Source organism: Stomoxys calcitrans, chromosome 3 (assembly GCF_963082655.1).
Source record: "Stomoxys calcitrans chromosome 3, idStoCalc2.1, whole genome shotgun sequence".
NCBI lineage: Eukaryota > Metazoa > Arthropoda > Insecta > Diptera > Muscidae > Stomoxys > Stomoxys calcitrans.
The window spans coordinates 197,793,577-197,818,627 of NC_081554.1; the positions used below are offsets into that span (position 1 = coordinate 197,793,577).

Below are 25,051 nucleotides of genomic sequence, written 5' to 3' on the forward strand. Positions count from 1 at the left end.
ATTCTAGTCTACTGTCGACTTTCGTGATTTGTTTTCCTTGTGAATAATTAGCAAATAATTCAATATAATATGCTGAGAGTTGTTTTTATTACAATTGTTAAATTTATTTTTATAAAAATCTGACTCTGATTTGATTTCAACTAAATTGCGTTTCTTCTAGACTTCTAGTCAGACAACAATAAAATTCTCTTGTAACAGTAATTTTTTTTAATCCTTAAATCCAATTTTAAATGTGAAGCTCTTTAACTTCTATGGTATGCAAAGATTTCCCAACTTGCCATCCATGGTTTGGCGCTTGGAAAAAGCGTACAAAGAATTGTATGAAACTATGCACCGACAGAAAACACAGAAGGATAACAAAAGGAAAACTGCAGATTAAATATTTATTTGCAGCAGTATTGTGCCACAGAAGAGGGTCACGAACAGAGTTGCCATTATCAATTATTATTTAAGTGTAAAAAAAAGGAATTCAAAAACAAGTAAAAACGGCCGGGCCGAATCTTATATACCCTTCACCATGGATCGCATTTGTCCAGTTCTTTTAATGACTTTTTCAAATAGGAAAACATCAGTCATAGAAAAACACCACCTCCAATTCGAGTAATAATTGCGCCCTCCTGAAGTTGAAAAATTCAATCTCGGGGTATACTGATCCCCGATGGCAGCTATATCAGATTATATACCGATTTGGACCATACTTGGAACAGTTGTTGAAAGTCATACCAAAACGACATAAGCAAAATTTCAACCATATTTGATAAGAATTGCGCCCTCTAGAAGCACAAGAAGTCTAATCGGGAGATCGGTTTATATGGCGCCTATACCAGTATATGGACTGATTTAGACCATACATGACACAGTTAATGGGAGTCACACCTGAACACTTCGTGCAAAATTTCAGTCACATCGGATAAGAATTGCGCCCTCTAGAGACTCAAGAAGTCTAATCGGGAGATCGGTTTATATGGCGGCTACGGTGGCCTCCATTAAATAAAAAATAAAGCATGTGTTAATAAAATAATAGGTAAAAGCGTCATAGTTCAGCCGGGCTGAAACTTATATACCCTCCACCATATATGTATATGTCATGCTCTTTCCCAGTATCTCTTTGTAGACAAACAAAGTATAATGGATAAGAATTGCTATGCTTTTGGATAACTGGTTATGAACCGATGCGGGTTTGGATGTTGGAGAAGTCTTCGTGCAAAATTTCTGCGAAATTTGTTAAGAATTGGACCCTCTAGAGGCTCAAGAAGTATAATCGGGAGATAGGTTTATATGGGAGCTATATCAGGTTTTAAACCAATTCGAACCATACTTAGCCCATCTTTTGAATGTCACAGAAAACGTCATAGTAGAAAATGTCAGCCACATCAGATAAGAATTACGCTTTCTAGAGGCTCGAGAAGTATATTTGGAAGATTGGTTTATGTGGGAGCTATATCAAAACATAGACCGATATGGCCCATTTTCAATTCCAACTGACCTACTCTAATGGGAAGTGTTCGCGCAAAATTGAAAGTGCCTAACTTTACTCCTTCGAAAATTAGTTTGTCTTATTGTCATGGCCATCAGTAATATTAATTCCTATACGGTCTTAGACAAAGTACAAGTCACATAAAAATATTAACTTCACAACGTCAGGCAAATCGAGTAATAAATGCGCCTTCAATATGCAATTTGGGAGATCGGTTTATATGGCAGCTATGTCAAGTTATAAACCGGTTTAGACCATACTTGGCACAGTTGGAAGTCATTCCAAAACGATATATGCAAAATTTCAGCCAAGTTGGATAAGAATTGCGCCGTCTAGTACTCAATTAGTGAAATCACGTGATCGATTTATATGGCAGCTCAGCTTACGGACTACTTTAGACGACACTTGACACAGTTGTTGCAAATTATACCAAAACGATGTGTGGAAAATTTCAGCCAAATCGAAAAAGAATTGCGCCCTCTAGAAGGTCAAGAAGTCAATATACACTAATAAGAAGTATTTGTGAAAAATTTCAAGCGCCTAGCTTTACTCCTTCGAAATTTAGCGTGCTTTCGACAGATGGTCGAACATGGCTATGTCGACTTAATATGTCATAAAGATCAAAAATATATATTTACCAAAAACCAAATAATACAAAACCTGTAAGGAAAACTGAATAATCATATATGGACAGTTGTTGCGGCAAAGTCATTGTAAATTTTCTCATAAAAGTCGTTGTAAAATTTATCAAATCGTGCATAGAAATGAAAATCGAAGCACAGATGGCTTCGCTAATTGCAAAATAGAAAACAAATCTCGGACAAAATTGCAAAAAAAAAAATTAAGTCGAGTATCTCCGAAACCAGAGGAGATATTGTCGACCTCAAGCGGACTTTTTTGTGTTTTGTGTTTTGAATAATAACACACACTCACTCAACTTGTACTAACTATGCTATTCTTTGAATAGAAAGCATTGAATATGATCTTGAACTCAACACGATGGTCAAAATGGCGGTCTCCAGAGGCCCAAGAAGTCAAGTCGGGAGATCGGTTTACACGGGAGCTATATCAGATTATAGACCGATTTAGACCCTACTTGGTACAGTTGTTGGAAGTCATATCTGCAAAATTTCAGTCAAATCGGATGAAAACTATGGCTTCCTGGGGCTCAGGAAGTCAAATCGGGAGATCGGTTTATATGGGAGCTTTAGCAGGTTCTTTATTGAATTGGTCGGTTCTCGGCACAGTTGTGGGAAGTCATAACGGAACACTATATTCAAAATTTCAGCCAAATCGGATGAAAATAGTGGCTTCCTAGGGCTCAAGAAGTCAAGTCGGGATATCGGTTTACACGGGAGCTCTATTAGGTTATATACCGATTTAGACCATACTTGGTACAGTTATTGGAAGTCATAATAGAACATTATATGCAAAATTTCATCTTAATCGGATGAAAATTGTGGTTTCCTGGGGCTCAAGACGTCAAATCGGGAGATCGGTTTATATAGGAGCTATATCAAAATCTTAACCGATATGGCCCATTTGCAATCCCCAACGACCTACATCAATATTAAGTATCTGTGCAAAATTTTTTGTAAATCTTTATGCGTTCGACCGCTATCGTGATTTCGACTCAATCGAGATCGAGATCTTTATTTCGAGATGTCACAAATGGAATGACTAGATTAGTATACCCCATTCCATGGTGGCGGGTTTAAAAATGTAAATTTTCAATTTGATTATTTTCGATACAAATTTTTGCAGAGATTGTGACAACTCTATTTCCAAACCCAAAGGGATGAAAATATTAAAAAAAAAAAAAACGAACGAATGAATGTACATGTGAGTGAGTACTCATATGTGGATGAGAAGCATCCTTAGGCAAATGTTAATGCGACAAAAGACACAGCCTTGATCTCGGTGTGGCACTTGTACAGATATGAAAGCACATAGACACTGGCACGCATCATCGCCCATGAACAAAAGCTTTGTGTGATAGCAGTCACCTTAACATTGGCATCTCATAACCTCACACCCACATCAACACAGAGAAAAAACGAGAGCAGAAAGAGAGAGAAAGAGAGAAGAGCCTACAAGAACCCTATGTTGAAAAATACTTTTTTTTTTATTGTAGTTAAATAAAAATCAAGTATGGACACACATATGATTGCTTACACTTACACAACCTTACTCAGTTCTACGGACAGTTGTTGTTATGTGTAGTTGTTAACCAAAAATCAACAAGTTGGCAATATGCTCAGGTCCTCTGCCATGGCAGAGACCATTGAGCAAATATTCACTTTGAGTAGGGTTTTATTTCCTGAAGACTGTTGCATAAAATACCTTGAGGCACACAGAGCCATGGAGACTGATAGACCCATACACACACACACACACACACACACACATCTGCATACTAGCATGTGTAATTTTTATACAAGCTGTCTTGCATCATGGTCTAATAACCTTCATTCATTTCATCATTTTCTTTGGCCATACAGGGTAAGTTTTTTATTTTTTTGTTTTTCTTTTGCCTCCTCCTCAGAGAAGAATTCACTTTTCCGCCTATTCGTTGTCGTTGTCCTTGTTCACTTTTCATGGTCCCTTGCAAAGCAAACAATAACAAAATAAAAGAATCACTCATAGTGAATAGTTTTCTACTGTTTCCTGCTGAATGTAGGAGAATCTTGTCTCTTTGCCAAGCCTTTTGAACGAGTAAGAATTGTGTGAAAAATACCTTTGCCTATGCCTGGCCTGAGACTAAGAACGATGAATGAATGGTTTAACTCAAGTATCTCTAATTGCATAAATTTTGCCTTTTGTTCATCATTTCTAGTGTTTGTGTGCTGAAATTCTAAGATGAAATTCTCCATGTTCTATTCCATTCAATGGAAAATGATGAAACGTTAGCTCTGGGTTGTTGTTGTGAAATTCGTAAACAACAAATGAAAGGAAATTTTCATTTAAGTGGATCCATTTATGAGGGTGCTCTAAGCTCTAATGAAATAATTTAGCATTGCAGGGTGAGAGTTTGGAGATTGGCATTGAAGAAAAATAAGTTAAATTCCTTTATATGAAAACAATTGGAATATTTATGTCATTTTAATACTCCCCTCCATAGAAAGGGGGGAATACTTATTTTGTCATTCCGTTTGCAACATATCAAAATATTAATTGCCGAACCTAACGGCGTTAAACTCCATAAACGAATTAACGTTGTCTGTGTGTCTGTCCGACAATCTGGCTGTCCGTCAGTTGTAATCACGCTACAGTCTTCAAAAATTGAGATATTGTCTTAAGTTTTGCACAGATCTCTATTTCTTCAACATGCAGGTTAAATTCTGGAACGAGCCAAATCGGATCACATTTGGCTATAGCTGTCACATAGACCGATCTGCCCATTTAGGATCTCAAGCACAAAATATTCGCAACTTTTGTCCGATTTTGCTGATATTTGGCACTGTGAATTATATTAGAACTCCCGATATATGAACCGAATATGGTTCTTATAAGGCCATATTTGCATGTAGCTGCGATATAGACCGTTCTGTCTTTTCAGGGCCTTAAGCCATCTATTTTGTTCGGTTACGCTGAAATTTAGAACACTGAGTTTTATTAAACCCGTCGACATCCTTACCGAATATGGTTGAATTCGGACCAAATGTGGATAGAGCTGGCATATAGACCTATCTGCCGATTTAAGGTCTTAAGCCCATAAATGACGCCTCCATTACCCAATTTCGCTGCAACTTAGAGCAGTGAATTGAAGTAGGGCTCTCGTTGTCTTTACTGAATATGGTCCAGATCAGACATTTGTTATACCTTACACCACTACTGTGGTACAGGGTATTATAAATTAGTGAATTAGTTTGTAACACCCCAAAACAAAGAGAGATAGACCCATTGATAAGTATACCGATCGACTCAGAATCACTTTCCGATTCGATTTAGCTATGTCCGTCTCTTTGTCTGTCCGTCTGTCCATACTAACTTGTGTAGAAACAACAGGTCGCAATTTTCATCCGATCGTCTTCAAATTTGGTACGGGCATGTTTGCGGCCTAAAGACGAAGCCTATTGGAAAAATCGGTTTAGATTGGGATATAGCTCCCATATATATGTTCGTTTGATTTGCAGTAATACTGCCATAAAATGGTCATTTGTTAACCGATTCTCTCGAAATATGGCAGCAAGGATTTTCTTATGACTCCCGACATTACTGGTAAATTTCATAGAAATCGGTTCAGATTTGGATATAGCTCCCATATATATGGTCGTCCGATTTGCAGTAATAATGCAATAAAATGGTCATTTGATATCCGATTCTCTCGAAATTTGGCAGGAAGGATTTTCTAATGACTCTCGACATTACTGGTGAATTTCATAAAAATCGGTGTAGATTTAGATATAGCTCTCATATATTTTTTTCGCCCGATTTACACTTTTAGAACCACTGTCATATATATATTCTCGTCCGATTTGCATTAATATTGCAATCAAATTGTCCTTTGTCTCTCGCAATATGGCAGGAAGGATTTTCTCTTGCTTCTCGACATTATAGATGAATTTTGTAGAAATCGGATCAGATTTAGATATAGCAGTCATATATGTGTATGGAGGCCACCGTAGCGCAGAAGTTAGCATGTCCGCCTATGACGCTGAACGCTAGGGTTCGAATCCTGGCGATACCATCAGAAAAAATTTTAGCGCTGCCTTTCCCCCTCCTAATGCTGGCAACATTTGTGAGGTAATATGCCATGTAAAACTTTTCTCCAAAGAGGTGTCGCACTGCGTTCGGACTCGGCTATAAAGAGGAGGACATTTATCATTGAGCTTAAACTTGGATCGGACTGCACTCATTGATAGGTGAGAAGTTTGTCCCTGTTCCTTAGTGGAATGTTTAGGGCTAAATTTGCAATTTTGACATATATGTATATCGCCCGATTTTCACTTTTAGAGCCACTGCAAGAGCATTTTTTGCTTATCTTGCCAAAATTTTGCACAACGTTTTTCTCGACGAGTACTACATTATCAAATTTTAGGTAATTTGCAATAATGTTGTCATTTGTAAACCGTAGTTATTACAGTTTGAAAATATTAGCTCGAAATTTGATAGGGATTGTTTAATAACCCATTTAAAAACATCCGGCGAGGTCCATCAAAATTGGTTCAGAATTAGACATAGGTCCCACTTTGTACCTATAGGGTAGGTGTAGGGTATTATAATGTCGGCACCGCCCGAATTTGCCTTTCCCTACTAGCTGCCATATAGACCGATCTGCCGATTTAGGGTCTTAAGCCCCTAAAAGGCGCATTTATTATTCGATTTCGCTGCAATTTATAGTAGTGATTTGAAGTAGGCCTCTCGTTGTGTGAACTAAATATGCCCCAAATGGGACAATTTTTTGATATAGCTGTCATATAGACCTTTCTGCCGATTTAGGGTCTTAAACCCATAGGGTCTTAGCCCCATTTTTATTTTTAACTTTTCATATATAAATTTCAATTTCAATATTAACACGTCCTTGTTTCGTTTCCCTTAGAGATTTAAGTCTAATTTGTGTTGATAAACGGCCTATTTGTTTCCTTGTTTTTCATTTCTCTTACACATTTCAATCCTTTTACGCGCATTTCTTTTGTCGAACGCAAATGAAATCGCTGCGCTCCCTTTCGGGGACTTAATGTACAAGGCACTTTTTAATTTTAATTAAGTAAATATGAATTATCCTGCTAGCAGCCAAAGAACAACAAACAAAATTCGTCCTTTATATTTGGCATGGCATGGCCTGCGGATGATTCGCTCTTTCCCTCCTTGGTTTTTGCTTTTAGTGGGAAAAACGGAATTTAATTGAAGCCACAGCAAATGAACTTCACAAAAGCTCATTAGCACCAACAAATTACATTTTGCGTTGCCATGGCGGCTTGTCTTACACTTTTGCGTTCTTGTTATCTTGCCCGGGGGGGCCAGCCAAGTCAAGACTTAACCAACACACCGATTTCGCTGCCAATCTTGGTCTTTAGACCGCAGAAATTCGAATCCGAATGTTTCGTTTCGCTTTCAATGAGAGTGTTTTCATTTTTTTTTTACTTTAATTTGGCGCTGTCTTTTTTTCATTTTCTCATTGCGGTTATTGTTTTGTGGGGGTAAGAGGGGGGCTGACATAAGGCTTATATAGAGGTGATGTTGGCTGTTTTGGCCAAAAAACATCAAACGAAATGATTTTCTGCTTATAACCATTTTGTTGTTGTTGTTGTTATTGTACTTGGCCAATTTCTTAACATGAATTGCGTGAGAATAACAAGCGAGCAAACAACTAAAAGCGGCAGCAACAAAAGCTGCTCCCAAGAATAGAGACCAGAAGTGAAACTGAGGGTGACGTTTTCTACTGTGGCTTTATTTCCACCAAGAGCATGACTGGCCAGCAGAATGCCATTCCCACTCTTGTCTTTCATTTGTTGAATGGTTTCCATGAAACGTTTCTTTCTTTTTTTTGCTGCCACTAGTTATTGTCATTGTTCAGGCGCCTGTTGATTATTTTTCGGGTCATTTCCAACATATTTATGGATTAATTTATTTTTGGGGGGGAAAATTCCAAGGGAAACCTGAAGAAGACCACAGCCCCATAGAAGCACAGATGATTGATGCAAAATATTTTAGTGACCCTTTTGGTGGATAATAAAAAAATTGGTGGAGGAACATAAAGGGAATCCCCAGAAAGAAACATCGTAACTAGCGAACAGAATATTTTTCACAAAAAAAAAAAAAATAAAAGTAAAATAAAATTTAAATTAAGAAATTAGAGGCAACATTAATCTCAAATTAAAAAAAAAATAAATCCAATAATATTGAAACTGAACTAAAAATTTAAACTCGTAAGAAATAGGATATTCTGAGAAAATTCTAAATTTCAAAGTTCAAAATTGAAATTAGAAAAATAATCAGAAATAAAATTAAAATGTAATTGAAAATTCCGTGAAATTTGTTATTCATGGAAAGAATCTAATGCTGATTACGATTGTGCACAAAAGTGCAGCATTTTTCCGACACGTTACACTGAAATCGAAATTTTGTGTTCGTATGTCCAAAAAATATGTTACCTCACCTTTTATGGGCTTCAGACCTCTTATCGGCAGATCGGTCTATATGGCAGCTATATCTAAAGATATAGTCCGATTAGAACCATATTTGGGTCCTATGTTGGGAGGCCTAAAACTACTCACTGTTTCAAATTTCAGCGAAATTGGGTAATAAATAATGCTTTTATGGGCTTCAGACCCCTTATCGGCAGATCGGTCTATATGGCAGCTATATCTAAATATAGTCCGATCTAATCCATTTTAAGGTCAGTTGAAATAACCTACTGTTTCAAATTTCACCGAAATCGGATAATAATAAAGCTTTTATGGGCTTCAGGCCCTTTATCGGCAGGTCGGTCTTTATGACAGCTATATCCTAGTATAGTCCGATCTGAACCATATTAAGGTCAGTTGTCGGGAGGCTTTAAATAACCCACTGCTTCAAATTACAGCGAAATCCGTTAAAAAAAATAAAGCCTTTATGGGCTTCAGACCCTTTTTCGGAAGATCGGTCTATATGGCAGCTATATATAAATATAGTCCGATTAGAACCATATTTGAGTCCTATGTTGCAAGGCCTAAAACTACTCATTGTTTCAATTTGCAACGAAATCGGTTAAAAAAAGCTTTTATGGGCTTCAGACCCTTTATCGGCAGGTCGGTCTATATGACAGCTATATCTATATATAGTGCGATCTGAACCATATTTGGGTCCTATGCTGGGAGGTCTAAAACTACTCACTGCGAAAAAATAAAACTTTTATGGGCTTTTTCGGGAGATCGATCTATATGGCAGCTATATCTAAGTATAGTCTGATCTAATCCATATTAAGGTCAGATGTCGGGAGGCTTAAAATTACCCACTGTTTCACCCAGACCCGTTATCAGCAGATCGGTCTATATAGTATCTATACAGTTATTCTCCTTCTTTTGATTTAAAAGTTACTATACCCTGTACCACAATGATGGTGTAGGGTATAATAAATAAGTTTCTTATGGTCAACCCGGGTTTGCTCAATAAAGCCTGGGAGAAAATTTTTGAGTGACCAAATTAAGCATACATTTTTGTTATCGATGCAGCTTTCCGGGTATTGCAGATGGTCCATTATGACTTATATTTGCATATAGCTTCGATATTAAACGGGTTTCTGATTCGACGTTCTAAGCCAAGTAATACCCAGATAGGTGCACAAATAGATATAGGGTCCATATAAATCCATATGAACCCCCAGTAGTCTTAATTTTTATTTAAAGCTAACTGTACACTAAGGTGGGTCAATTTATAAGGTCCAAAAAGCACGCACCAAACAATTGTTAAAATATTGATCTACTACAAGTGTCAAGAAATTTTGACCAAAAAATTCAAAATCAAAATCGCCAGGTACTTGCACCCAAATTTTAATACCATATTCCTTTTCTGGTCTCCAATACATTTCATTTGATACCCTTATTGTGCCCATCGGACCACTTTCGGATATGGGTGTCGTTTTTAATATCTAAAAATTATATAGCTTATGTTTACTTCCTTTTAAGAAAATCGTTTCAGCCAAGTATCATATAGTCATAGTGGGTCTAATGGCGTTTTTGAGGGATGGCGTGACCCCCTATACTTCGATCTTGTATGCCAAATTCAAAATCTACTCCCGAATTTGAGCCCCATATTGAAATGAACGTCCAATATGTTTGTTTGGGGTGTTTGAGGTGTTTTGGGGTTGGGGCGGGCCGATGGGTACTCAGACTCAAATTTTAATACCATATTCGCATTCTACTCTCCAATACCTCTCAATTTGCTACCTATATTTTCCCGATCTGTCCACTTTTGATTTTAGGTTGTTTTTTTGGCATAAGGGTCCGTTCCCTGTTCGATATAGAAAAATTATATAGCCTATGTTTTCTTCCAGACCAACCTACACAATAAACGAAAATTTCGAGAAAATCGGTTCTGCCGTTTTTTAGTCTATACGGAACACACAAACCGAGTCCCATATATCCATGATTGGCTAATGTACCCATTTTGGGCGTTTTTGTGGGGTGCGTGATCTTCTATACTTCGACATGAATTTGTATACCAGATTCGTTTTTCGTTATCGTTTATCGTTTTCTACTCCCGCATATTTTTCATTTGATTTCCATATTGTCCTTATCGGTCCACTTTAGATTTTGGGTGGTGTTTTTGGGGAACGGTGGAGGGTCCGCCCCCTTCCGTTATCAATAAATTATAAAGCCTATTACTAATTTCTGACCATATTCGTAATCTGCTCCCGAATACCTTTCATTTGAGTTCCATATTGCCATGACCGTCAAATAAACCTATTTTAAGGGGTTTTGGGGCTGGAGCGTATACACAGATACTTGGACCCAATTTTTATTATGAAATTCGTACTCTACTCCACTTTTATTTTTGGGTAGTACTTTTGGGGTAAGGGGGAGGGTCCGCCCCCCTTCCGATATCAACAAATTGTATATCCTATGTTTCCTTCCAGATCAACCTACACAATCTGTGAAAATTTTAAGGTAATCGGTTTGGCCGTTTTTGATTCTATACGGAGCAAACAAACAAACAAACACAAATTGAATTTCATATATTTATAAGAAAAAGAAGTTTTGAAAATTTGAAAATTTAAAAAAAAAATATTTTTAAAAATTTAATTTTCATTTATTCTCTCTTTGATTTGATGTATTTTTGCTGAAATTGTTTGACCTTGACAAACAGAAATACAAGCTATCTGAAATTTGCATCCTTTTTTTGCTCTTGCTATCTATGTTTCTATGTACTACGCCCTAAAATTCTTGCAAAATCTAACTTTTCAAAGGCGATGTGATATGTATCCCCTGGTAGAGTATTTGCACTTTCTTTTTTGCTAAGCTAATTCAATTTCCTTTCATTTCATTTCAGAAGAAAAAATACGATTTGGTTTCTATCAAATATTTACAAGTATCAATTTGCGTACTCCACAAGTAATCTAAAAATACTCACTCCTCCCTACCCTCGCCTTTTTCTCCTCACTCAATCAACTTAATAAAGAATCAATAAAAACGAGAAACTGTTGATTTTATACGAAATCGAAAATAAATTGAATTGTATCATATACTGACCAATAGCCAACCTCTTTCAAACGAAAGCATGATGAATGATTGATAAAGAGGCGAAAGAAATTCTTACACACTCGTATGGTAAATTTATTCGACAAAAACTCCTACGCCTGCAGCAACTTGTAGGGACTTAAATTTTATTTCTTTCAACCTACATAAGGGTGTGGGAAGAATTGCCAATTGAACTTTGCTGCTGGTAGTCAGTTGATTCTATAAATCAAAGCGATTCCCTGTGCCATGTTGTACTGCCGGCAGATTCAAACTACTTGCTGGAGTATAAAGCCTCATGTGGGTTCACCAGGATATACTTCACACCCTATGCGCTAAGCAGACGTAGATTACAGAGCCACACACTATCGTGGACTTTTTCGAAAGCCACAAACAACACCCCACGGGGGAGACATAATTCATGGGGGTTGCACACAGCAGCATTCAACTGCAATCAAAGGTTAAATGTTAAAGCTGATGGCGAATCCAAGGGGCGCAAAGGATAAAGTTGCCTTGGTGGACAATCGAAATGAATACATGGGTTTGAAACTTTGGGAGAAGAAATTGAGCTATTCATTGACGTTAGATTTAATGTAGGAATTAAATTCGAAAAAATTATCCTTTGAAAAACCAAAGTTTATTCATACAGCAATCAGTCGGTGTCATCATGGTAGTTGCTGCTTTATTTTCCATACATTAAAGATACCTTTGAGTCTTCGGTGCTCTTTTTCACATATATCCTGCTGATAACAAATGCCGGAAGCAAGTCTGCTTACATATGAATGTCATACATATGCATCCACAATTTATAACGAAACCAGTAAGGAAAGGCAAAAGTCGGGCGGTGCCGACTTCATAATACCCTACACCTACCCTTTAAGTACAAAAGGGTGCTATGTCTAATTCCGAACCAAATTTGATGGACATCGGCGGATGTATTCAGATAGGTTATTAAAATGACTGTATCAAATTTTGAGCAAAGCAAATATGTTCAAAATGTAATAACCACCGTTGACAAATGACAAAAAAATACCCAAAATGTAACGAACATATAGATGGGAGCTATAACTAAACCTAAACCGATTTCGATCAAACTTTCTGGCTATTGTGGAAGTCGTCGAGGAAAGCGTTGTACAACATTTTGGGAAGATTGGTCGATAAATTCGCTTGCAGTTGGTCTAGGAATGAAAATCGGGTGATATATATGAGAGCTATATCTAAATCTGAACCGATTTCTATGAAATTCACCAGTCGAGAGTTATAAGAAAATCCTTCCTGCAAAATTTCGAGAGAATCGGTTTACAAATGACTATTTTATTGCTGTATTATTGCAAATCGAACGAACACATATATAGGAGCTAAATCCAAATCAGAACCGATTTCTATGAAATTCACCAGCAATATCGAGAGTTATAAGAAAATCCTTCCTCCAAAATTTCGAGAGAATCGGTTAACAAATGACCATTTTATTGTTGTATTACTGCAAATGGGAGGAACACATATATGGGAACTATATCCAAATCTGAACCGATTTCTATAAAATTCACCAGTAATATCGAGAGTCATAAGAAAATCCCTTTTGCCAAATTTCGAGAGAATCGGTTAACAAATGACCATTTTATTGTTGTATTACTGCAAATGGGACGAACACATATATGGGAGCTATATCCAAATCTGAACCGATTTCTATAAAATTCACCAGTAATATCGAGAGTCATAAGAAAATCCCTTTTGCCAAATTTCGAGAAAATCGGTAAACAAATAACCATTTTATTGTTGTATTTCTGCAAATCGGACGAACATGTATATGAAAGCTATATCCAAATCTGAACCGATTTCTATAAAATTCACCAGTAATATCGAGAGTCATAAGCAAATCCTTTTTGCCAAATTTTGAGAACATCGGTTAACAAATAACCATTTTATTACTGTATTTCTGCAAATCGGACGAATATATTTGGGAGCAATATCCAAATCTCAACCGATTTTTTCCAATATCAATAGGCCGAAAAACATTCTCGTACCAAATTAGAAGACGATCGGATGAAAATTAACATGGACAAACGGAAAGAAAGACAGACTGAGAGAAAGACGGACAGACAGACGGACAGAAAGACGAACATAGTTAAATCGAATCAGAAAGTGATTCTGAGTCGATCGGTATACTTATCAATGGGTCTATCTCTCTTCCTTTTGAGTGTTACAAACAAATGCACTAAGTTATAATACCCTGTACCACAGTAGTGCTGTAGGGTATAATCAGCCACACACACGTATACGTCATGCCTGTAATTTAGTACATCCGGTAAACCGCAAACATCCTTTTAAAATAATTTTCAGTATTATAAGAATTTACAAGCATTCATATGCATAGCAAACTTGAAGTAAATCAAGAAGCTATTGAGACAAATTTCAAATCCATTCAGAATGACTCCAAGTATGTTTGAACACATTTTTGGCAGGATTTAAAAGAACCCCAAAAAGGTGCATGATACCACCAAACTTGACATTTCATTCAGCAACAATGAATACAATAGAATGTTAAGAATGTCTTTGGTACAAAAAAGTTCATTATAAATCCAATTATAAGATACTGATACTGATACATGGAAAGCATTGCATGACTTTTGTTTTTTTTTCGGTTACATGATGTATTTGGGCAACAAAAAACGCCCACAAGTCCCTTAGCTTTTCGTGACCATATAATGAATGTCATGATGCTGTGGTATGAAGAAAAAAGCATTTCTAAGCATTGCACAAAGTCTGTCAAAAACAAATGACCACAAACAGAGCCAAAGACTATCAATGGCTTCCATTAAATCAATGAGAAATAGTAAACACCATGCCAACTCTTGGAATACAAATCTATGGTCTACCTGCACCGCTCTTGACATTAGGTGCAAGGACTAAAGGGACTTAACGATGTTTTCGTTTAATGAATGCTCTTCATATTCAAACTATTACTAGGTTCACCTTTCACTAAATCGAATACTGCAAGTTGAGAACTGTAAAGAGTGAGAAAGAGAAAATGGTATGAGCTGTGAAATAAACAAACACCAGAACCACTACAAAACTAGTTGAATATTTTTGTTTAAAGTGTAGTAAATCAAATAAAAACCATATATGCAAATGGAAATTTACTCATGAACATTCCGTTAAAGAACAGGGGCAAACTTCTCACATATCAATGAGTGCAGTTCGATTCAAATTTCAGCTCAATTAAAAGGGACCTCCATTTTATTGCCGAGTTCGAACGGCATGCCGCAGAGCGACACATCTTTGGGGAGAAGTTTTTACATGGCCTAATACCTCACAAATGTCGGCAGCATTAGAAGGGGATAACCACCGCTGAACATTTTTATACCCTCCACCATAGGATGGGGGTATACTGATTTCGTCATTCTGTTTGAAACTCCTCAAAATATTAGTCTAAGACCCCATAAAGTATATATATTCCTGATGGTCATGACATTTTTAGTCGAGGTTGGGATTACAAATGGGCCATATCGGTCCATGTTATGATATAGCTGTCATATAAACCGATCTTGAATCTTGGCTTCTTGAGCCACTAGAGGGCGCAAGTCTTATCTGATTTGGATGAAATTTTGCATGACACGTTTTGTCATAACTTCCAATAACTGTGCTTAGAATGGTACAAATCGGTCCATAACCTGATATAGCTGTCACAAAAAAACCGATCTTGGATTTTAATTTCTTTAGCCACTAGATGATGCAATTCTTATCTGCTTTGGCTGAAATTTGACGTGACGTGTTTCGCTATGACTTCCAACAACTGTGCTAAGTATGGTTTAAATCTCTCTGTAACCTGATATGGCTGCCATATAAAACGATCTTGTATTTTGAATTCTTGAGCCACTAGAGGGCGCAATTCTCATCCGATTTGATTGAAATTTTGTACAACGGCTTCTTCAACGACCTTCAAGCTACGTGTTAAACATGGTCTGAATCGCTCTATAGCTCTATATACAGCTCCGCTATAAGCCGATCTCCCAATTTTACTTCTGGAGCCCCTAAAGGACACAATTCTTATTCGATTAGGCTGAATTTTTTTTGTACACATTTCTGACACTTGAATAAAGGCGTTCCAAAAGGATCCTATCTAGGCCCGCTTTAGTTTACTTTATACATAAAAGACATTGTGAATTTATGAAATTCTTGGAGATTAATGGTAGTATCAGCGAAAATTTTATGCTTCTAGAAGGCATCGAAGGCTAATCGGGAGATTATTTCATACATGAGATTATAGACTGATTTGGACAATACGGAGTAAAACCCGATTTCGACTGTTCTTGACACGGGTGTTTGGAGTTGTAACCAAACACTACATACAAATCGGATAACAATTGCGCCTTCCAGGAGCTCTAGATGTCAAATAGGGTGATTGGGTTATTTGGAAGTTATACCAGGTTATACACCAATTTAGACCATATTTGGCGCAGTTGTTGGAAGACACATTAGTCTGAAGACAAATTAGTCTGAAGACACATTAGTCTGAAGACACATTGGTCTGAAGACACATTAGTCTGAAGACACTTAAGTCTGAAGACACTTTAGTCTGAAGACACATTTGTATGTTTCACACATATCGGGTAACGATTAGGGCTACTTCTCTATATTTACAGATGACCAAGTGTCATTTAGTGTCTTCCTACAAAGTTTTGCAGAGAAACGAAACACAGACATGGCATAAAAATCTTTTAACATATGTGTTAATACATTGATTTAATATCCCACTATGGCTACATAAATGGTGAAGTTTTCTGCGAAATTTGCCGAAATATGGTTAATATGCGTATATATCTGAGGATGTGGTTACCCAAAGTTAGGCCCGGACGAACTTTATGCTGTTTTACTATTTGATATATGGTTTCTTATCTTTGCCCGACTTTTTATTCTTTGGTTAAATGTTAAATAATCATTGCGCGACTTTATTTTTAAAAAATTACTTTTCTGTGCGACCAATTTTTAGAAAGATTCACTTTTCGTATGATCTTTTCAAAATCCTTAGCAGTAAATCTGTCCCCAAAAGATCTGCATCAATTAGAATTAATTGTGCAAAAATCCGAGCGGCTGGCTTCAAAGAAGGGCGTCCTTCCGACGGAAATGGCTGGATCGAGGTGTACGCAGATCAATATTACGAGATGCTACAAACGGAATAACTAAATTAGTATGCCCCCTTTCTATGGTGGATATAAAATAATGTGTAATTTTTCAAGCCTAGCTTTTTGCCGGCAACGCTTCATCCACCGTCCTTTTTGAAGAAAAATGGACCGATAATGCCACCAGCCCATAAACCACACCGAATTGTCATGTTTTCGGGATGCATAGGCAATTTTTGTAGGAAACGTGACCATTTAATCAGAAATCAGCCTCACCACTGATCCCAACTTTTCGATAAAGCAGTAGATTTTCATCGAGCTGTTGACAAAGAGAACGAGTCGTTGCTTGTTTGCGAGTTTCTCCATTATGAAATGGCAGAGTATACTGAACAATTTTCAGTTTCACAGATGACGTTTGGATACAACTATAAACCAGTGTTGTCATCCCGAAAATTTTAAATCATAAAAAAATTATACTTTTTTGTAAAATTAAATCTATTTTGGTAGAATGATGCGACTTTGAAGCATTTCCTATGTCATTACCCGGCTTTCGCGGCTAACAGACCCCGGGACTAAGGTGGGGACATAATACCACACATGAACCAACTTAGGGCCGTACTATGGAACACAATTAAGGATTTTGTAAGTTGCACGGAATTTCTGACTTAAATTTTCTTTTTGGAGGTTACCTTTTGTTATTTAAAGCCGATTACTGGCTTAGGTGTATGTCCATAGTGGCAAGGGGCGGCTTTATATCCGCACCATCTTTTCAACCTAACCTAAATCTATTTTGTAAAACTAAAAATCAAATTTATTCCCCATTTATAACAACCATCAACAAATTTTTGGCAATTAAATTCAAATTAAGGATAAATAAAAATAATCGGAAATGTGTAATCAGGTGAATAAAAAAGGGTTTCACATTAAAAAAGCAAAATTTAATAAAAGTTTTGTATCAACGTTCCTGCATTGGAGCAAACATTGATGCCCAATCTTATTCAACCACATCTTCCGACTATTCAAGGCACTTGTGTACACTTGTGTTTATCCAATAATCCTTGGAACATAACTAATCCTTAATAGTGACCTTTGGGAGAGTGACCACTTCTGGAAATTGTTTTAAGTAGCCCCCATTAAAGAGTTAGCCAAACATCATCACAGCCATGCGGGTTCAAGTAAATATAGCCACAGGTATATATGGTAATTAGAACAAAATGCAAAATGACCTAAGTGATATTTTAAGAAAACTTAAGGAAATACACAAATGCACTTAACCGAAAAAATATGGAAATGAATATAAAAGAACAACAATTTAGAAAAATTCATTTTGATATGGGGCTCAAATGAAAGGTGGTATTCGGGAGTAGATTTCGAAAATGACATTCAAATTTGCGTTCAAGTCTAGCAGGCGATTCAGTGCAAAGTGCCGGTGGCCGCCCCAGCCCCCAAACACCCTTCAAACGGTTCATATTTACCGACCATGGCAATATGGCGCTCAAATTAAAGAGATTTGGAAGTGCAGCACGAATTTGATATCCATATTAGAGTGCTATCCCTCCCCTAATGAGAACATTACCCTAAGGAAGAACATTACCACCAGGAACCGAGGAGAGGCAAAATCTCACACATCAATGAGTGCTTTCCGATTCAAGTTTAAACTCAATGATAGGCGTCCCGCAGTGCAACACCTCATTGGGTACAATTTTGAAATGACCATGCATAGCATTGTTCCTCGCAAATGTGGCCAACATTAAGAGGGGATAACCACCGCTTTGTCCGATGTTCTCGCTAAGATTCGAACGGTTTCAGCGTCATAGACTATAATGGCACAAATTCGATAACCGCATTCCGGGCGAAGTGTCCCCACCCTTAAATTATATTACAGAGTTAAAGAAGGCCCAGCGGAGCGGGCTCGGTTCGGCTAGTTTACCAAAAAAAATGGAAATTTCTATCATATATTGGACCGCTGATAACTCAACTGAAGTTGGGTTGCAATCCATAATCGACCCATTAAACTGATGATCTAAGGCTAGACAATATCCTGTTGATATGGCAAATTGATTTTGAGAGCAAATCATAATAAACATAAAACAAAATAAAAATTTATAAAATTAAATGCAAAAAATGTTTTAGTTTTTGCTTTCTTCTAACACATGTTAGTTAGAATCTTTACAAATTAAGCTAACAATACGAATATGTGTCCATGTAGCCAAATAGAAAAAAAAAACAAACACACACCGAGGAAAAAACAAATAAAGACGATTATGGCCATTACGGATATTCTCGTTGTTTCATTATGAGCTTGTGTTGCGTTTTACGGTTTGCTGACAAGAGTGTAATACGATTAGCCCATATCCTCCCTTGTGTCCTCCATGAAGGGACAAAAGAGAACATCACGTTTCGCCAGCAAAAACAAAAAAAAGTCACGTGGAAAGGGAAAGGCGAACAATGTGAACGCATGTCTGACTTTTTGTCGGCCTCGTCCTAACGCATGGACACCTCCATGGTTCTATGTGAGCACTGCTAGAGCCCCTGCAAACATGGCTAGTCGGAAATTAAGCTTGACTTTTTCCTCTTTTTCACGTTTGATTGCAAAACAACTGGACCGGTTTTATCTGTGGTGCGTGAAACGTATCCTGAACAGGAGCTTTGTGGCTATGCGCCTGCCATTAACAGTGAGAAGATAAATAGAAAAAATCGAAATGATGAAAACTTGGATAACAGAACAGTTTTAACTTAACTTGAGGGGATTAGGCAAGGCACTCAATTTGATAGTTTTTTCTCTACTATGACAAATAACTTGGATCACCTTTACAAGTGCCTTAACTAGGTTTTAACTAACTTTTGAAGCTAAACTCTAACACTGTGTCATTAGTTTTATCCTTTGCCAAACAGCATTTCAACCATGTTAACATACTTCTACATCAACTGAGTGAAAGAATTTTTGCTGCTGCACAAAGACCACGCGTGGCCACAATGGGCAAATTTTATGCTGTGGAACTTTTCTTCATACTAGAGTGAAGCAAAAATGCATTATGGTACACAAACAAATCAAACTTGAAGAAGAAATTTCCTTGGAACCAAAGTAAAGTTTTTAATGATATAGCGAAAATATGGCTTGAAGAAAATACACAAGAAAATTATACGAAATTTTATATAAAAAAGCTAGCATACCCTGTATTTCAAAACTATATTTAAATTTTGATAGCTGTAGCTTAATCTGTAAAGAAAGTACCAATTCTTACGTTTAAGTAACTATCAAAAAATTCTTCTAGCCGTCCGGTATGTATCTGTATCCCAAATTCCAGAGCTTTATCTCAATCCGTAAAGAAAGTACTATTTTGTACGTTATAGCACCTAAAGGTATAAATTTCAAAAAATCGTTTGGTCGCCCGATGCATACTGCGAGGTTTAACTGCGTCACAATTTTCAGAACTGTAGCTCAATCTGTAAAGAAAGTACCATTTTGTACGTTTTGGTACCAAAATGTACGAATATCAAACAAATCTTCTGGTCGCTCGAAACAAACTGTCAAGGTGTATCTGTATCCCAATTTGGAGAGCTTAAGCTCAATCTGTTAAGAAAGTACCATATTGTACGTTTTAGTACCACCAAAATATTCGAATTTCAAAAAATCAGTATAGAAATCAGTAACGAAAGTACGATTTTGAACGTTTTAGTACCAAAATGTACAAATTTCAAAAAATCTTCTAGTCGGCGAATATATCCTGTCATATTGTACCTGGCATTTTGTATCTTTTAGTACCTAAACGTACGAATTTTAAATAAATTTTTTAGTCACCCGATACATACTGCCAGGGTGTATCTGTATTGTGATTTTTAAAGCTTTAGCTCAATTCGTGAAGAAAGTACCCTATTGTACGTTTTAGTACCAAAATGTACGAATTAAAAAAAAATATATTTTACTCGCTCAATGAACGTTATCAAAGATTATCTGTATCCTGTATTTCAGAGTTCTAGCCTAATCTGTAAAGAAAGTACTGAATAGTACCAATTACAGCATTATAAGTACGTATTCTTCCAATTCTGGTACGACTACAACATTTCGTATTTGGAACAACTTATCGTACTTTGTCAAGACTACATAAATTTTTCCTTTTTTTGCTTATACTACCTGTCACTGTTCAATGTAAACAAATATAGGCAATTGCATAATATTTTGTACTTTTGGTACCAAAATGTACGACTTGTGAAAAAATCATTTAGTCACCCATCGCATATTTTGTAGTTGTACCTACATTTCAAATCTCAGAGGTCTAGTTCAATCCGTAAAGATAGTATGAAATGGTACCAAATTCTGTACTAAATGTACGTTTTCTAAAGTTTCGGAAAATATTTTTCAAAACTTTTTTCTTTCCACCCCCATTTTTACGCAATAAAATCCTTTGTACCAAATTTCGAAGCTCCAGCTGTACCCGTTCGCAAAGTACCATTTTGGTACTCTTTAGTACCTAAACAACCAAGAGCCCAAAACTTATTTACTCTTCCAATTAGGGCTGCCGTAGTGTACCCAATGCAAATTTTGCCCATGGACATTCCACTTAGAAACAGTGGTAAACTTTTCTCGCAGTCCGATTCAAGTTTAAGCTCAATGATAAGGGGCCTCCTTTTTATAGCCGAGCCCGAAAGGCGTGACGCAGTGCGACACCTCTTTGGAGAGAAGTTTTACATGACATAGTACCTCACAAATGTTGCCAGCCAGAGGGGAAAACCACCGCTGAAAAATTGTCTGATGTTACTGCCAAGATTCGAACCCAGGCGTTCAGCGTCATAGGCGGGCATGCCAACCTTTGCGCTAGCTAGACGCTTGAAATTTTGCACAAATGCTTCCTATTAGTGTAGGTCGGTTGGGATTGTTAATGGGGCATATTGGCCCATGTTTGGATATATTATATCATATATAAAACGATCTCTCGGTTTTATTTCTTGAGCCTTTAGAGGGTGTAATTCTTAACCGATTTGGCTGAAATTTTGAACAGTGACTTTTGCTTTAACCTCTAACATACTTGTCAAGTATGGTAGAAGAAAAAAAGCCCTGATATCTTACACAATGACACCCACTATGGTCTCCAACATCCCATCCAAGTATGGCCCGAAACGGTTCATAACCTTATATAGCTCCAATAGCATAGCAATTCTTATCCGTTATCCTTTGTTTGACTATAAAGAGAAACCGGACAAAGAATTTGAGAAAAAGATCCATGTGGAGGATGTATGAGATTCAGCCCGGCCGGCCGAACTTAGCGTGCTCTACTTTGTTTTTAGGTGTTACTAATGAGATGAAAAAATTTACAAAATTTGCTACGCAAAATCAAATTTGCCACAATTTTGTATGAAAAATTAAATTTTAACGAAAGTAAGAAGTTTCTAGAGTTATAAAATTTTGTCCAAAAATCCTTGACGGCTTTGGTACCATTCTTTACCATCCCTAACGTGCTTGATTTTCTTTAGCCCTTCTTATTATATTTCAATGTATGCGAGTAGTATGGTCGCATCCTATTGCTGTATGTGTGCGACAATAAACGCCTTTCCTAGTGTTTTGTACGAGTAAATGTTCAACTTAAGTATCATTATGTTGAACACAAATGTAATTTAATAAGCTTTTAAGGATGCTTATTAAACAAAGTTCCACTCTGCACTTCGGCAAAAGCAAAAGCAAGGATAATTAGGAAGTTTTCAACTTTTGGAGGGTGTACTTAAAATTTAAATATTTCTTCGCATTACTCTCTTTTTTACGTGCCAAGCAAGAAAGTCAAGTTGTTTGAAAGCTTTTGCTTTTTCTTTAAACAAAACTTCGAGCTGTCACTGATACTGAAGTACATCGGTAAGGATAAGGGTGTTGTTGCTGACTTGAAAAAAAAACAACTGCTTGTAAGATTGCAAAAATATGTGGTAGATATTTTTAACACTAACCCAAAGGAAGCTTGGAGTTATAAAAGTTGAACAACAACCCTAAACTATTGTTAAAGAAAAGTGTGTTAAACAAGTTATGGCCAAGGGTATAGACTTACACATACAAATGCAAATTTGCCCAAGAACATTCCATTAAGGAACCGGGGCACACTTCTCACATATCAATGAGTGTTGTCGGATTCAAGTTTAAGCTCAATGATCAGGGGCCGAGTTCGAACTTCGGGCCGCAGTGCGACACCACTGTGGAGGGAAGTTTTTTGCATGGCATAGTACATCACAAATGTCGCCAGCATTAGCAGGGAATAACCACCGCTGAAAATTGTTTTCTAATGTTCTCGCTAGTATTCGATCCCAGGCGTTCAGCGCAATAGGCGGACATGCTAACCTCTGCGCTATGGTGGTCTCCAAGACTTACACATACACCGATTAGGGAGAAATAAATAACTTTGAAATCTGCAAAATTTATTTTCCTATATTTTGGCATTTCTTGCTACCATACAAGAATACTCCAAAATTTCAATCATTCAAAATAAACATCAAAATGTTATCAAATATCATTGAGCACCCAACTATAATCGCTACGAAGTTGATTTTAAATTGCTATGCAATTTCAATTTTTCTATTTCGTTTAACTTTCCCCTCCATAACTTTAGCACGATGTGAAAACTAAAAAAAAAGAACCAAAGTCACCATCACCATCGCACCATCAGTGTAATGCCCTTGTGGTAATTTCCTGTTTAAGGCAACGATGTGGAAAACTTCCAACACACAGATATGCAGCTGACAAAGTCTACTCGGGAAATGAACATTTTACGGACGAACTTGTCGCATTGATGCCAAAAATTGGGTCATAAACCATGAATTGTTAACGTTGAAGGAAGGAAGTGGAAAAAATCCTCCTTTGGCCTTCAACTAAGTGCGAGGTATTTTTTGTAGCATTTACATGTATCAGCCCTATTATGTTTGGAATTATGAGGCATTGAGTGAAACATGACAACGACATTACCATCGTTATTCCTTATATCAGATGGAAAACTTTTCCACTTGTAGAGCATAACGATGTCTGCCAAATGGTTGCATTTAAAATATTCATGATCAAGGTTAAGAGGCCAGCATAGCGACCATGGCTGACAATGCCTGCAACTCGCCACAGAGCTCGTAAAATATACACTCATAAATACAGAAGTCACATTAAGTGTCGAAGGAAGGCAAAAGTCCGTTTTTCTAACGTCATAAGTGTTAATAAAAGCCATTAAAACTGTTGGGCCAAGTCAAGTGGTAAGAGCAAGAGAAACTTAAATCACCAGAGGGAGGAAGATTGAAAGTCAAATCCAATAGAAAAAAGTCACAATTCTGTCAGCTCCATGAATCTGTGGATGGTGAATTGAAGAGCCTTACAGAATCAGACAATTAAACAAGTGTCGGCAAAGAACAACAATTCGTCCCAGCTATAGACACCATCGTGGGATACTGTGACGTTTGCCATAACCTAAAAAACGTATGCCTTAATCTAAAATGTCTAGTGAGGAAACACTAGAACTACTCATTGATACACATTTCCCGGGAAATTCTCCAACGGACAACGTGGCGACAGAAGAGGTGGTCACTGGTATGCATTCGTCGGAGGCCATTAGAGAAATTGTGTCTGAGCCGAAATCCTTTAGGCGATAAGAAGTTTCGCCAGGCCCTGATGATGTATCACCGGTTGAATTACAAGCTGTGTCTGATAGACTGGCTTAGGGAGTTATACTCTGCTTGTATCAGAATGTCATATATACCTGTGGGATGGAGGGCCACAAAGGTCATTTTCATTTCAAAAGCAGGAAAACCCTACCACACAAAGGCGAAAGATTTTCGTCCTGTTGGTCTGTCATCCTTTATGCTGAAGACTCTTCAGAGGTTGATAGAGACATATCTCAGGGCAAAGATCCCTGGAGATCACCTGTCGCGGCAGCAGCATGCATATTGCAAATTCTGCGACACCTCTTTGGAGAGAAGTTTTACATGGCGTAGTACCTCACAAATGTTGCCAGCATTAGGAGGTGAAAACCACTGCTGAAAATTTTGTTGTGATGGTCTCACCAGGATTCGAACCCAGGCGTTCAGCGTCATAGGCGGACATGCTAACCTCTGCGCTACGGTGGCCTCCAGCATGCATATAATAAAGGCAAATCCACTGAAACAGCCCTTCACGACCCAGTCGGCTACATAGACAGTGGTAGCATTTCTTGACATTGAAGGCGCTTTCAGAAATGTAAAATCGATCTCAATCAAGAAGGAGTTGGAGTTTTTAGGCATCAACTCTACCGTACTTACTAAAAGATGTATTCCGGCAAGCTTGGGATCTTTGGATCTTAAAAGAT

At 37.2% G+C, this 25,051-nt stretch overlaps 1 long non-coding RNA gene across 1 annotated transcript in view; it reads right to left on the reverse strand.

The window, feature by feature from the left end:
• Positions 1–25,051, reverse strand: part of LOC131996374 (uncharacterized) — a 204,047-nt gene that overhangs the window by 10,726 nt on the left and 168,270 nt on the right. The gene's annotated exons all lie outside the window — the stretch shown is intronic.